We start from the raw sequence: 13189 nt of genomic DNA, 5'->3' as shown, positions 1-13189 counted from the left end.
GATCTGGTTACATCTGTTTGAAAGGCTTTTTTTCCTCCTTAGAGCAGCAACTCACCAGGAAGCGTTACCAGGAGCAAGCGCCGCAGGCAAATTGGTGCGAGCACCTCTGCAGCCCCTGGCTGGCGCGGGGAGCGCTCGCGGCGCGCGAGGAGGAGCTCGGGCAGGCTCTGCCCTCGCTGGGGACGGGGACGGGGACAACGCCGTGACAGCAGAGCCGGGCACTGCGTGCAGGCAAGCCGCAGGCACAAGTGCGAACCCCCACGAGCACGGCACAAGGAGCAGCAGGACCTGGCTCAAGCACACCCCCCTCTGCCCCCCGAGCTCCCCGCGGGGTCGGGCACAGCCCAGCACAAGCAGCTCCCGGGCTCAGCTCTACCTGGGGCACCCTTCGACGTCTGCCCCGTCCCCAAAACGAGCCTGGGCCACCTCGGCTCAACCACGGCCGGTGCTGTGCTCGGGCTGCCAGGGGCTGAGCTGCTGGGCGCGGGCAGACTGCAGACCCCCTCGTTTCACCCCAAAAATGCTGAGTGCCCCCCCCCGCATGCAGCAAGACGCCGAGCGCTCAGGCGGGCAGCAGGGCGGTGTGGCTCCTCGGAGGTCTCTGCAGCCATCTCCAAACTAATCCTACGGAGGTGGGGTCGAAGTGGAGGAGATGGGCTTGGTCTGAGGAACCGGAGATGATGGGAGAAGAGCCTTTGCTCCCCTCGATCTCGTCCCAGGGACCTGCAGAGGGGAAACGGGGCTGAGCCCGGAGAGCTGCCCCGTCCCCGAGGCTCTGCCCCATCTCCGTGGGGCTGCAGGGAGCAGGGGAGGCAGCGGCAGGGCTCGGCCCCGAGGGCCCTTTCTCCGAAGCGGGTAGTTCTGTGAAGGAGCCACTTCAGGAGCGAGAGATGAGGTCACTTGGTTGAGTTTTGCACAACAAAATCCCCACCCAGGCCGCGACCTCGCCGCAGGGCTGAGCTTCAAGCACTCGGAGACCCCCAGGCGGGGGCAGGAATGGCACCGGGAGGGCCAGGAGGACCGAGGCTGTCCGGGGAAAACAGCGACCGAAAAGAACGACGTGAAATCCGCTTTTCTTAACGCCTGCCAGAGGACATTAATCAAACCATCTCGTAACCAAGAGCACGGGTCGGGTCCTCCTCCCAGTCCCTCTGCAGGACAGAGGGCTGGAAGCGCCAGGCATCAGCCCCGACCAGGTTTGCCCCACTTCGGGGCCAGCTCATGCTCAGCACTAAACACCCAGCACCAGGTAAACATCCACAAACTTCTGCTCGGACAGCGGGGGAAGGAGAAAGGCAGCGGCTGGGACAGCAGCAGCAGGGAGATGCACGGGAGCTGCAGCTGCGGAGGTCCCTGCCCGGATTTCTCTTTCCTGGCACACGTCTGAACAGGCTGCGGAGCACTTAAAAATAGCTGTAAAACCCAAAATACCACGTCCAGCCTGGAGCCTGCCTGTAATTTGGGATTGTGCCGTTCCCTCCGCCCTGCTCCTCCTCTTCTTCTGTGCTTGCTTTTTGCTGCGAGGAGGGGAGAGCGCTGTGCCGGTGACCTCCCTGCGCCGCCAGCACCGGGAGAAGCGATCACCGGGAGCGTGCTGCACCTCCGTGGGCAGCCCCACGCCTTCCCCTTGCTCATTTCCCAGTGGGGTGCGCTCGCCTGGGGGCAGGCCGCGGCAGTTCCCATCCAAAAGCAGGTCGGTGGTAGCAGCACCGGGTACCGGACAGCTGGACGGGAATACAGCCCATCCCCTGCACACCAGCGACACCTCTACCACGTCTTCCCCCCGAGGGGCATTGATTTCAACGCATTTGCTTATCCCAGCTAGCACGAAACGTCCTCAGGCAAGTCCTAACCATCGTTTTTGCCCCAAGTACTCATTAGCCAGGTTGTTAGAAAAAGGGAAAGGAGCTTTTGGAGGTAAGCATTATTATTTCACAGCCAGTATTGCCCATTAACTGCAGTTCATACCATTAACATGGGTAGCTTTACTGCTCAGTTACACGGCTAATACCAGCTAAAATTATATGCTGCTGGTTTAAAATGAGACAGAAAGAGAGCATTATGAGGCCAGCATGAAGCTCCCCGAACACCACATCCATCTTAATTCCTCTCTGCAGGAGCCAGTGCAGACCTGGCGGGGTAATGCCCATCCTAACGCCCTGCCAAGAGGAACACAGAGCAACCGGACACTTTACAGCACCACGGGATTAGAAAAGATGATCAATTGCCAAATCGCCCAGCTCAAGAAGTCACCATTAATGCTTCTTTGCTCCCAAGACATCAGGTCTCACAGCTAAGGGCCTGCAGCCTGCAGCAGGGCTCCTGTGCAGGGGAACCTCGAGCTCTGCCGGCTTCCTCCCACGGCACGGCCGTGGCTGTGCCCACCGGTGCTGGCAAGCTCCCCCTGCCAGCGCCGTGGCACAGCAAAGCAGAGCAGGGAGGTCGAGAAACAGCCACCGCCAATCCTTCAGCTGCAAGTCTGAGAGCCGTGCCTGCAGCTGAAGGACATCTGCACGCAAGAGAAGAGCCTGTGCTCCCTACAATACAACAAAAACGCAGAAGGCACACAGGATCAGGCACACAAGGTCACGCTGGACAACAAAAATAACCATCTGTTGAAGGGGAGAACAGCACAACGCTGTTCTTTAACATATTTCTCCCCCCATGCCTCCGTCTGCAGCAGGGCTGTGGCAGCAGCACCTCTCTCGGTGTTTCACATTTTTAGCAAGCGCCCTGCGTTTCCAGATAAAAGGCGATTCTTTGCATTGATACCAGCAATAAATCACCTCCGGCAGCACAACGTGAGGCCTCTCCTTCAGGTGGCCACTTGGTCTGGCTGCCGGATGGGGACCGGAGGTGGCCGCAGCCCCGCGCCGGCCCTCGGCGTCCCGCTGCTGGCAGCAAGCGCTGCGCTTGTGCAATCCGCTCCTCCGGCCATCCCCAGCAGCAGGCATCTTCTTCCAAAAGCATTTGTCAGAAGAAAAACAGAACCACCCAAAATTGAACATCACTCAGCTGCTTGAGAAAGAATAAACGATCTTCATTTCCAGCCCTCCTGGAGACAGAGTTCATCCGCGCCCCTGCCAGAGCCAAAGCCCGGCGCGACGGCACCCGGGGCTGCGGCAGTGGCGGACCAGGACGTGCCCCGGCCCGTGCCGGATCGCTCCGTGCCCACCAGAACGTGAGCAGCACACCCAGGGCCCCCTGAGCAGGCAGAAGGTGCCGTGCCCGCGGCCGCCCTCCTCTCTGCCGGAGCACCGGCTGCAGAGCAGGCAGGCGTCTGAGCAGCAGGAGCCTGAGGTGCCTGAAAACTAATGAATGGAAGAGCCAGGGAGGGATTTACGCAGCGTTTTATGCAGTTTGACAACATTTAACCAGCAAGACAGCTTCTCAACAGGCAGAGGCCGGGCTGACAGGTGGAGTTACTCATGCTCCCCCTGCTACCTTCCATGGAAAGTTAAAACAACAGAAAACACCACGTTGGTACAACCGGGACGCTCACTGCCACAGGGCACCCCAGAAGCAGGACCGTGACAGTGCCCGTCCCTGTAAGAACACAGGCAGCTCCTCCACTGGAATAAATACTTTTATGATAAATAATGCAAATGATGCAATTGTACATGGATCCAAATCACAGCAGGTACCTGGCAAGAAGCTCCCTGCACCAGCCGAGCAGGACCGGGCGGAGAGGAGATCACCGGGGTGCCGGGGGGGTGCTGGCACCCGCGGCCGGTCCCAGCACCGCCAGCAGGGGTTTTGAGGTGTGAGGGAGACCCATCGAGCTGTCACACACAGCCCACGGGTGAGCCAGGCTGCAGCACGCAGGCGGGACCCCCCCGCCACGTCCTCCCCGCAGATACACCCAGCAGACCTCGCTCCAGCGCCGTCCGGGCGTAGCTCCGAGGGGATTTCTCAGTTCCTGCACCTCCTCTGTTCCCTGACAAACAGCGTCTCGACGGCCAGCCAAGCACGAGGGCAGAGGGTTATTTTAACAGAACATGTTTTACCAATTAGGATCTTGTGATATCCACCAAAACATCTAACGCAACGCAGGAAAGCCACTAATAAAGCTCCGCACGCATACCGGGGTTTTACAGACACCATCTGAAGCTGCAGGTGCTTTGTTCTACTGCTCGCAAGGCCGTCACCAGAACCCCTTGAAGTCAGTCTCAATGGGTTTAATTAATTACAATTCTTCATCTCCCGGGCCGTGCCGTTCCCCTGTTTGGGTGCATTTCACACCTCACTGCACGGCGTCACCCTCCTAACATCTCTTCCACCGCGGCTCCCCGTGCACAGGCTGCCTGTGGTTAGTGCCTGCTCCATGACACGGGGCTGCCGGGGCAGGACCATCAGGGAGCTACGAATAACGCTGGTATTCGTGCTGACCAAGGCCTGTTATGATTTAATTTAACAATTAAGGACCATGAAAATTAGGACCATCCTGCCCACTACAAAGAAGAGCTCCTGCCCACCCCGTGCCATTCACGTGAGCACAAGGGACCATTTCTGGGTGCTTTGGTGGCACCTCTGGAAAAACTATGCTGGGGGTGCAGCGTATAAATGAGGTTAGGACACAGCAGGACCATGATTTCTTCCAGTCAGAGCAAACTCCTAATGACATTACCAAGCAGACTTTTAAACTAATTCCCAGCCCTTACTGTCACCTGGTTTCCACGCAGTGTTAAGGGAAATATCTTTACCAGCTTTTTTAAGGGAGATATCTTTATTCAGCTTAGTTTTGTTCTTGCTGAAGCCTGCCCCGTACTGAACTCTTAGCCCCGTTGTTTGTGCAGACGGGACAGCCACCCGTCCCACCTCAAACCCAAAGTGCTTTAAGAATGGGAAACCGTTTCAGCACACTCCTCTTCTGATTTTCTGACGCAAGCCACACCAGCCCTCAAGGACTGATTTACCAGCCGAACTTCTGTCCCCAAGACACAGCAGACATTCCTCACACCACTCGAAAACCCCACGTCAGCCCCAGGACCCAGCGGGACTGGTTTCGCTGTGAGGAGTGAATAAGCGCAGGACTCCGCAGCTGCTTCACCGGGAGCCCCCGGCAGGGAGGTGAGGGACGGCGCAAGGGCAGCCGGGCCCTCCTGCGCGCCCGGACGCAGCGCTGAGGTGATCGGGGACAGCTCTGCAGCCATCCCGGGCCACAAAAAGGGGACTGTCCCCCAACATCCTGAGGATAGCTGGTGTGACTTCTCTGATCCCCACGACAGCGAAAAGGCAGAGCCCGTCATCATCAAAGGCCCTGTCCGGCCACCAGGCCCCACAGCACCCTCAGCGCACACACCTACACGCAGCGCTCTTCCTGACAAGAAATTCGTGCCTCCGAAGGGCTCTGAGGCTCCCTCTGTGTTAAGCCATGACTTCACTACTCACGGCTCGTGCAGAACGTGGCTCTGGCTTGGAAAGGCGTTATATTGATTTCCTGGCACACGACATCTGTTGAAATGGGCGTTGGTATTAGTTTCCTGTCTGAGTTGTTTTAAGCCAAAGTACAAAGCCTGATATTTATGCTGATGTTTATGTTGCTCATATGTAGACATAGTTTAGACTTTTTCTTGTTTAAATCAATAGAATGATTTTATTACACGTCTTGTGAGCAAGAGCTATCTTGCAAACAGGCCAAGCCAAAAACTCCCACTGAAGTCAGCAGCACGCCTTTGCCATCCTCGCTATTTTCACGATCAACACCCCAGACGAGCACAATCCTCTGTCCCTACGTTTTACAAAACCAATCGCAGTGGAGTGAATTGTTAACCTGCACGCACATACACTGGAAAATTTGACCCTTAAGACGTTCCAGATAACCCCTCTGGGAGATCTGCACAGCTCCAGGCCAAACCCCTGTCCCCTCGCTCTGCCAGGCACCTTCCTGGCCCACGGCTCTGGGTGCGAGCGCCTGCCAGCACACCGGTGGCCCCAGGGGAGGCAGCTAGCCCCAGTGCCGCTCCCTTGCTGCCAGGATCCTAGCCACAGTAGGTGGGATGCGGGGATTCGGTCAGGGGAATTTTGTGAAGCAATTCCAGCTGCTCCAGGGACAGCAAGAGCAGGCAGGAGGACTGCTGCTGAGGAGGTCTGAACCCAGCTCCCAAAGCTGGGCGCTGACCAGATCTGTGCCAAAGATCCTACAGACACCGCCTTTGGAAAGGGATACAGCTATTTCAGGGATTAGGTATTGATGTAGGAACCTTTAGATCCCAGCAAGTTTTCCTAACTGCTGATGAAGAGGCAGCTGAATTGTTAACGTGACTACAAGAAGAACGACCCACGGAAACACAGCAGCACCAGAAGACCCTTCGGACAGACCTCCCCAGCTCCACACCTCCGGCCCGGAGGCTGTGCCCTTGGGCAATCACTCCCGCCCCTACTCCTTCCTGCTCAGGTTCCTCCGGTCCCTGAAGCGCCATGGACCAGGGTGGGGAGCCCCCAGGACTCCACCACAGCTACATGTACAAAATGCAGATTTAAAACATCTTCCTCCAAGTCGTATTTCAAATATTTATCTTTTTGTTGGCCTAATTTCCGAGTTACTCTCTGCCCCACAAAATGTCTTTAAAAGAAACAACAGCAAAACAAACCCGAAGTTTACATCACTAGCAATTTATTTATTTTTTTTGCCTCTTGAGAAAGCACTGAAGTGTAAAACCACAAATAGGCACCGTGATGAGGTAGGTTACTGATTAAAATATTAGCAGGAAGAAAAAAAAAAAAAAAAGCTCTTTAATTAGATTTGTTTACAATAGCAATAGTATCATTCTGGAGATATTCTGGGAAGCCTCCTGCCAGGAGTGATTTACCTTCCTCAATAGCAAAGGTCAGGCAGGGTGCAGATTTAGCACTTTCATGGACATCTGCTGATGCATCCGGAAAACAAAGGAGGAGGCAGGAAAGGCTGGAGTCAGCCAAACCCTGCAAAATATGTTATTGTGCAAACAATTTTTTTTGTGTATCCCAAGAACAATAAAGTAAACTTGGCTGGGTGTGTTTTAGCGCTTATTAAAACTGGCAGCTCTCTCTCCAAATTCTGCTTTTTATTATTGCGAAATCAGACTGGGACTAAACGGTGATGTCAAGCTTTAACATGCTCAGAGAGCCCGGGCGAGCAGACAGTGTGGGTGTAGGGAGCGGTGCAGCCCGAGCAGACACTGTGTGAACAAGGAAAAACGATTCCCAGCACTGCCAGCGTACGAAGAATACAAATTAATTCCAGCGAAACAGGGGAGTACCTGCAAATAAAGGGTACTTGTCACTTGAAATTGTTCACATCTGGTGCACGTCCTTCATTCTTGGATCAAAGTTGTTCATAAACCCCAATCAATGAAGCTGAACAAAGCCTGTGTGAATCAGGCACTGGTTTATTCATATTTCTGCAGCAGAGCTTTCTGCCTAACTCGGTGTGAGAGGATACGTAATATCTCTTCTAGAGATTATGTGTCAGAATTATGGAAGGCTCCGTAGGATCTTTCAAGAAGTCCAACACTGAGGACTACAAAAACACAGCCTGCTACCCTGAACCAACCCAAGGAAGGTATATTTCTCTCAATTTCTTTCCCACAGTTAGACTCTACCCTTAATTCTAGTTGCATAAATAATTACCACACAAGCTCCGTTGCCTTCCAAGTTTAATAATCCTGCGGGCTCCGAGCAGAGCTCCGTAAGCTGGCGCATCGGGGCGGCTGCGCTCTGAGGCAGCGCTGCGAGCTGCAGGGCAGCGCCACGCGGGGAGCACCGTGGGGACGCCGCTGACGGTCACCGCTAACACTCCCGGGCTGGAATCGAAAGAACGGCATCGAAAGAATGGCCCTGGAAAACCTACCCACAGCCCCGCGCACCTCCGCTGATAAATAAACGGAAACCGTATGGACCTCGGGAAAAGAGCGCTGTAAAAATATACTCTGTGTTCTTGTGTGGTCTGTCAGAAACACGCTCGGTCTGTCAAGTCAATCGGCCCGGCGCTTCTTGGCTCCTACAGTGCACGCAGAGCTGGCCCCCCGCGCACCACAACAGCAGCACCCAGGTACCTGGGGAACGCGCCCGGTCCTCGCCCGGCACGCACCGGGGGTACTGAGGTGTGCTGAGGAGCCTCAAACACCGGCGGGCCAACCCAAACACCCCGAACCCAACCCACGCTGCACCCGCTGCCAGTTCGCACGGCCCCGCTCACTGTTCCCACCGGGTTAGAGAGAAGAGAAAGGAAAGGAACATCAGCTTCCAGCCGCTGCTTCCTACACGCTGCGTGTGCGGATCACGGCTCGCATCCTGCGTCGCAGCAGCTCCATTAGACAAACCCTGACCTCCTCGGCAGGTCCAGCTGCTCGCTGCCATCCCGGCTGCCCGGGCACGGTTTTGGCACCTGGACCACAGAGAAGGCACAGGGTGGGGGTCTGTGCCAGCTGACACCGAAACACAGGGCTGCTATTCTGTTCCCTTTTTCAACAAAGTATCAGAAAAACGCTAACAAACCTACTTTAAAGTGTGAACGCCAAACATTTAGCTGGTTCACCACATACGGACACAAAGATTTCTATATATTCGCACACAGACCCCTCTTCAGAGGGGCTGAGTGCTCAGAGAGGCCCCCGAGCCGGCTGTAACAGAAGACAAAGGAATTACTTTGAGGTTACACCAGTTTCAACAGAAGCAGAATCTGGCCCCAAATAATTCCAGCCAGCTGCTGGTGCCATGTGTATACATTTGCAATGGTAAAGTAAACAGTGATTTTTTGGACAGGAATCACAATAACAACTGTAAGTTAGGCTTTTGGCCTTCTTTTATTTAGCTCCTTCACCGAGCAAAAACACAAATCTGTGGTTAAAAATTTACTGTGGAACTGAAAACCGAGCGCAACTAGAAAAAAGGTAATAAAAGCTCTCCTAAGGAAACACGTTCTGGCACTATTCAGAACGCTGCACAAGAACACCGGGCCCTGCCTACCGCACACTCGTGCACGTGAACTCTCTCGCGCTGCATTTTCCTCGCAGCTCCTGCAGACGCGCAGCGAGGGCATCCCAGCCAGCACAGCCCCCAAATCCCGCCGTCCTCTGGCCATTTCTTAAAGGCAGCGTGCAGCCCCTGGGGTTGCCCTGTCGGGACTTGTGCCTACAAATTACATGGGCACCGAGGCTGTGACACCCCGCTGCTCCGACCCCCACCTCCCGGCACAAAGCAGCACGCACCTCCGCTCACAGCACGAGGCAGAGCATCTCAGCAAAACAGCATTTATCTTTCTGCAGCACCCTCACTCCCATGCACCTCACCGCTGTAGGCTCCTAGGACAAGCCCTTGTGCCCGCGATGCTCCCGCTCCCCGCAGCTCAGGGCTTGACCAGTGCCACGTGCGTGCCCTAACTCGCCGCGGCCGCTGCCGGGCACTGAGCGCTTGTAACCGGCAGCTTTGCAGCCGCCTCCGGGATTCACATCCCCTGTGCACGGATGAAGCTGCCAGCCACAGCTGACGCAGGCCATGCCAGTGCCCGGTAGATGCCAGTGGCCCCAGCTCCAGCAGCCGGAGCAGCAAGACCTTCTGCTGAAGCCTCACCACTGCACACAAACCCCACTGCGTGGATTTCTGGACACTGACAAACCTTGCTGCCGGAACGGGTGCGCTCCCGGTGTACTTTACGTGCACTGTGCCAAGCTCACCCTGCTACCAAACAGACACATTTATTCAGGAACGAACTTGGCTTTTCATCGTGGCTGCTGCTCGAGCTCATTGTTTCCCCAGCTCAGACCGAAGTACTGCCCCTGACCCAACTGCACTGCCACCGAAGCTGAGAAAAGGCAGCGAGAGGGTAGGGAGCCCTCTCGCACCGATGAATTAGAGGCAGGGCTCTGCATCCAAACCCATGAGCCACTTACAAGATAAATAAATGCAATACGCAAAAGACTGTTTAGCCAGCTTGTCGCTCAGGTGCACCACTGACTCACCGGAAGAGATTTACATAAAAACCACCTTCCTTTTGGTGCCACAGGCCCTGCGTGGGGCTGCCCGCCCGGCTCCCCGGGGACTGTCCGGCGCGCAGCCGCTGCAGCGTGGGGCGGGAACGGCTCGGCGAAGTGGTGCCGCGTGTTCTGCGAGAAGGGAAGTTACTGTGGCGCTCCCCTGAGATGCGACCAAGCCTGGAAAGTTGTAGGAAGTCCAAGTAGCATGTCGAAATCCTGGTCCTTGAGAATAAAACAGCAAAAATTCCCTCCTAGCTTCAATTAAGCTGAGATTTCACTGCACGGAGTTCTTATCTTCCTGCTTCTCTTATCAGATACAAAATGTCTCCTGACAGTTTTTTGTGCCTGTTTTTAATAACAGCTATTCTTGCAACAAATTCTCCATTATCTATGGAAAACGCTCAGCACTTAACCAGCCCAGGCACCACCCAAGTCTTGGACACGTCAGTTGGGTCTTTGCAACGTACAGAACCCTCGGAAACCCTCTTCCAGTTCCACACCTCAACCAAAGTTGGCTGCACCCAAAAGCGGGAGGCAGGAAGGTGGTGCACGCACCAGGGACCTCTGCTGCCCCAGAGGAACGAGGAGCAGAGGTTAACATGGCTGCGGCGCCCAGCGGCTTCATTTCGAGGGCGCCTGCAAAGACAGGCAGCGGTCCCCGCACCGCAGGAGGACTCTCTCCAAACACGGAGGGTCTGGAACTTCTGAACTGCAGCTTCAGATGCAAAAGAAACGGCTCCTTGGCACTTTTACAAGCACGGCGCCCTGTCCGTCCGCAGGCAGAGCCCACGCCCAGCCCCAGCTGCGCCAGGGCTCCCACCCGGCCCCCACAGCCAGACCCCGCGGGCTGGACCCGCTCCCAAGGCACGGCTGCGGCCGCACAAGCAGCCACCCTGCCAGCAAAGCCCCTGTCGGTAAGTCAAACAGCATCTGTCCTGCCGTCCCCGAGTTCCTACAGATTTGCTTTGCACGCTATTTGCTTACAATCTTACTGCTGGGACATTAAACCTGTAATATAACGATGCAGGGGAGAAAAAACCAACAACGCCCCTCCCTAACACCCGGGTGGGACGGACGCGCCGCTGATTCTGAGCACCCCAGGACGGAAGCAGGTCCTTCCCGAAGATGGCAGGATCCACCAGCACCTCCTGGATCTCGGGGAGGCAGCGCGAGGCCGGCTGCTGTGCCCCCCCAGCACGGACCAGAGGGGCTCCTCCGCCCCCCTCCTCGCCCCACTGGGCTGCCTTCCGCTGGGAGCGGCGCTGCGCTGCGGCACCTGCGCGGGGCACCCGTACGGCAGTTCACCGCCTGCCCTGCTGAAGACGTTGGTCTCTAAGACTAAATAAGAAGGGAAATGCAGGCACACGGGGGTTTCCTTTAACCTAGCTTCATTACGGGGGACCCAAATCCCTTCTGCTCCTTGGTCCTTGGCCTGTGCCGCACGCCCTGCTTCAGTGCGCTGCCCTGGGGAAACATCCTCGGGCAAGAGAACTGACGTTTTAAAGGTAAGAACAATTTCTGCGGGGAGTTTTCTGGGCCGGTCCATTCCAGCAGGGCACCCAGCGGCGTTTCGGAGCGGCGGCCGCCCCCAGCCCCAAGCCGCTGGCGGCGACCCAGCGTAGGTCGGGGCAGTTGCGCTCCGTGCGCCCTCGCCCCAGCGCTGAAATCAGACGAGCCAGTTCCTGGAGGCGGCCAGAAAATAATATCGACTGGAAACACATGGCAAGCAGCGCTGCAGGTTACCTCGGTTATTGGCCTTCGCTTGGCTGATTTCTCTCCCTGGCCTAAAACCGAAGGGCTCCTCCAGGAGCGCACGAGGACAATCCCGCACCGAGGAGCCAATTCTGCCCCGGCAGCCGGACCCGCGCTCCCCATCCACATGGGGAGCTGCTGCAGGGAGAGCAGGAAAAGCAGGAAAAAATTAACTCCCGTTTAAAAAAATAGAGGAAAAAAGGAGGAAAACAGTAAGGAGTAATTAAGGTGGGTTTTTTTCCTTGCCTTTAAGGCCGGTCAGATTCAGGTCGCGGCCGCTGAGCTTCAGGCTGGCGCTGACCGACGGCAGCGCTTTCTGAAGAGGAGCCAGGAGAAATGCCACTCTCCAAATACTTCCCTCTCGCTTAGCTTTGGCCAGCGCATTTCCTAGCAAAAACCCCAAGCCGTTACTCCTCAGCCCCGTGTCTGTTTACTTCTTGGTCGAAAGCTAAGGGCTGCGGTGCAGCTTTGCACAGCTACACCACCGCATCCTGCCAGCGAGGGCAAGAGCTGTCCAGATGAAGCATCCCTCTTTTTCAGTTTCCTCGCAGGTGTGCGAGCACAGAGCGCTGCACGAGGTCCCTACCAAGGTGTGCTGGAAGCGAAGACAGTCCCACCTATTCCCCCTCGGGGGAAGAAGCAGTTTGGGGAGCAGGAGCCACACGCAGACAGCGATGAGCTGCGCGGACACTGCTCCACGGCCGTACAACGCTGTGCAGGCCGCCCCTTGGGAGGGAAATTCTTCGAGTTACACAGGCTTCTCTGCGGTACGCTTTCACCTCAGTCCCTCATTACTTAGCAGGTATGCACAGAGCTGCACGACAGCCTGAGCCACTTCCCATGGCCTTCCTGTCGAGAAGAAAGCCCGAAGGATCCCAGCCGGTGGCTCGCCCCCAGCACCCGTTTCTCGCCTTGGGCAGCGAGCACGGAGCCGCACGGCACAGCCCTGGAGCCACCTCCCTTTCCTCTCTTTTTCTCTGAACTGCTCTGGCTCTTACAGAAGAAAGAGGACAACAAGGACTAACTGGACAGGCACTAAAGACGCTCAGAAGAAAAAAAGAAAAGAGCTATCTGAAAAGCACCGAGCGCACGCCTGCACTGAAGCTGTGCGGCACAGCGGCTGCTGACATCTGCACCGCGGCAGGCAAGCCAAGCTCGCACTTTGTCATTTGAGAAAAGGCTGGGGAGGGGACCCAGCAACTTCCGTGGGCACCTTTCATGTGCTCCTTAATAGAAAAAAGGCCGCGCTGCTCTTTGCCGGAGCCGCTGGGACCCAGCTGGACGCAGCCACATCAAGTGAGGAAGGCGGCAGCTGTCCGGAGACCGCAGCAAAGCCCCGGCGTAAGGCGAGAAGCCCGGACGGGAGGGCACTGGCCCCCCAGTGGGCACCACGGAGTTACCTGGATGGGAACGGGGCGAGCAAATGCGGTGCGCCCCCACCCACAGCCCCAGCCCCGCTCCCTCCCACCCGTGGCAATGCA

At 56.5% G+C, this 13189-nt stretch overlaps 1 protein-coding gene and 1 long non-coding RNA gene across 9 annotated transcripts in view; one reads left to right on the top strand and one right to left on the bottom strand.

Annotated features, from left to right (window-relative positions):
• Positions 1 to 13189, bottom strand: part of FMNL2 (formin like 2) — a 125760-nt gene that overhangs the window by 79479 nt on the left and 33092 nt on the right. The gene's annotated exons all lie outside the window — the stretch shown is intronic.
• Positions 1 to 13189, top strand: part of LOC308197990 — a 39121-nt gene that overhangs the window by 1124 nt on the left and 24808 nt on the right. The window contains exon 2 of the long non-coding RNA XR_013953505.1: positions 43 to 13189. This exon is cut by the window's right edge and continues 24808 nt beyond it. This is a non-coding gene — a long non-coding RNA (uncharacterized lncRNA). The remainder of the gene's footprint in view (positions 1 to 42) is intronic.

Source organism: Anser brachyrhynchus (assembly GCF_964034855.1).
Source record: "Anser brachyrhynchus genome assembly, chromosome: 7".
Lineage (NCBI taxonomy): Eukaryota > Metazoa > Chordata > Aves > Anseriformes > Anatidae > Anser > Anser brachyrhynchus.
Note: the sequence above shows the minus strand (reverse complement) of the source record. Positions and strands in the feature narration are given on the sequence as shown.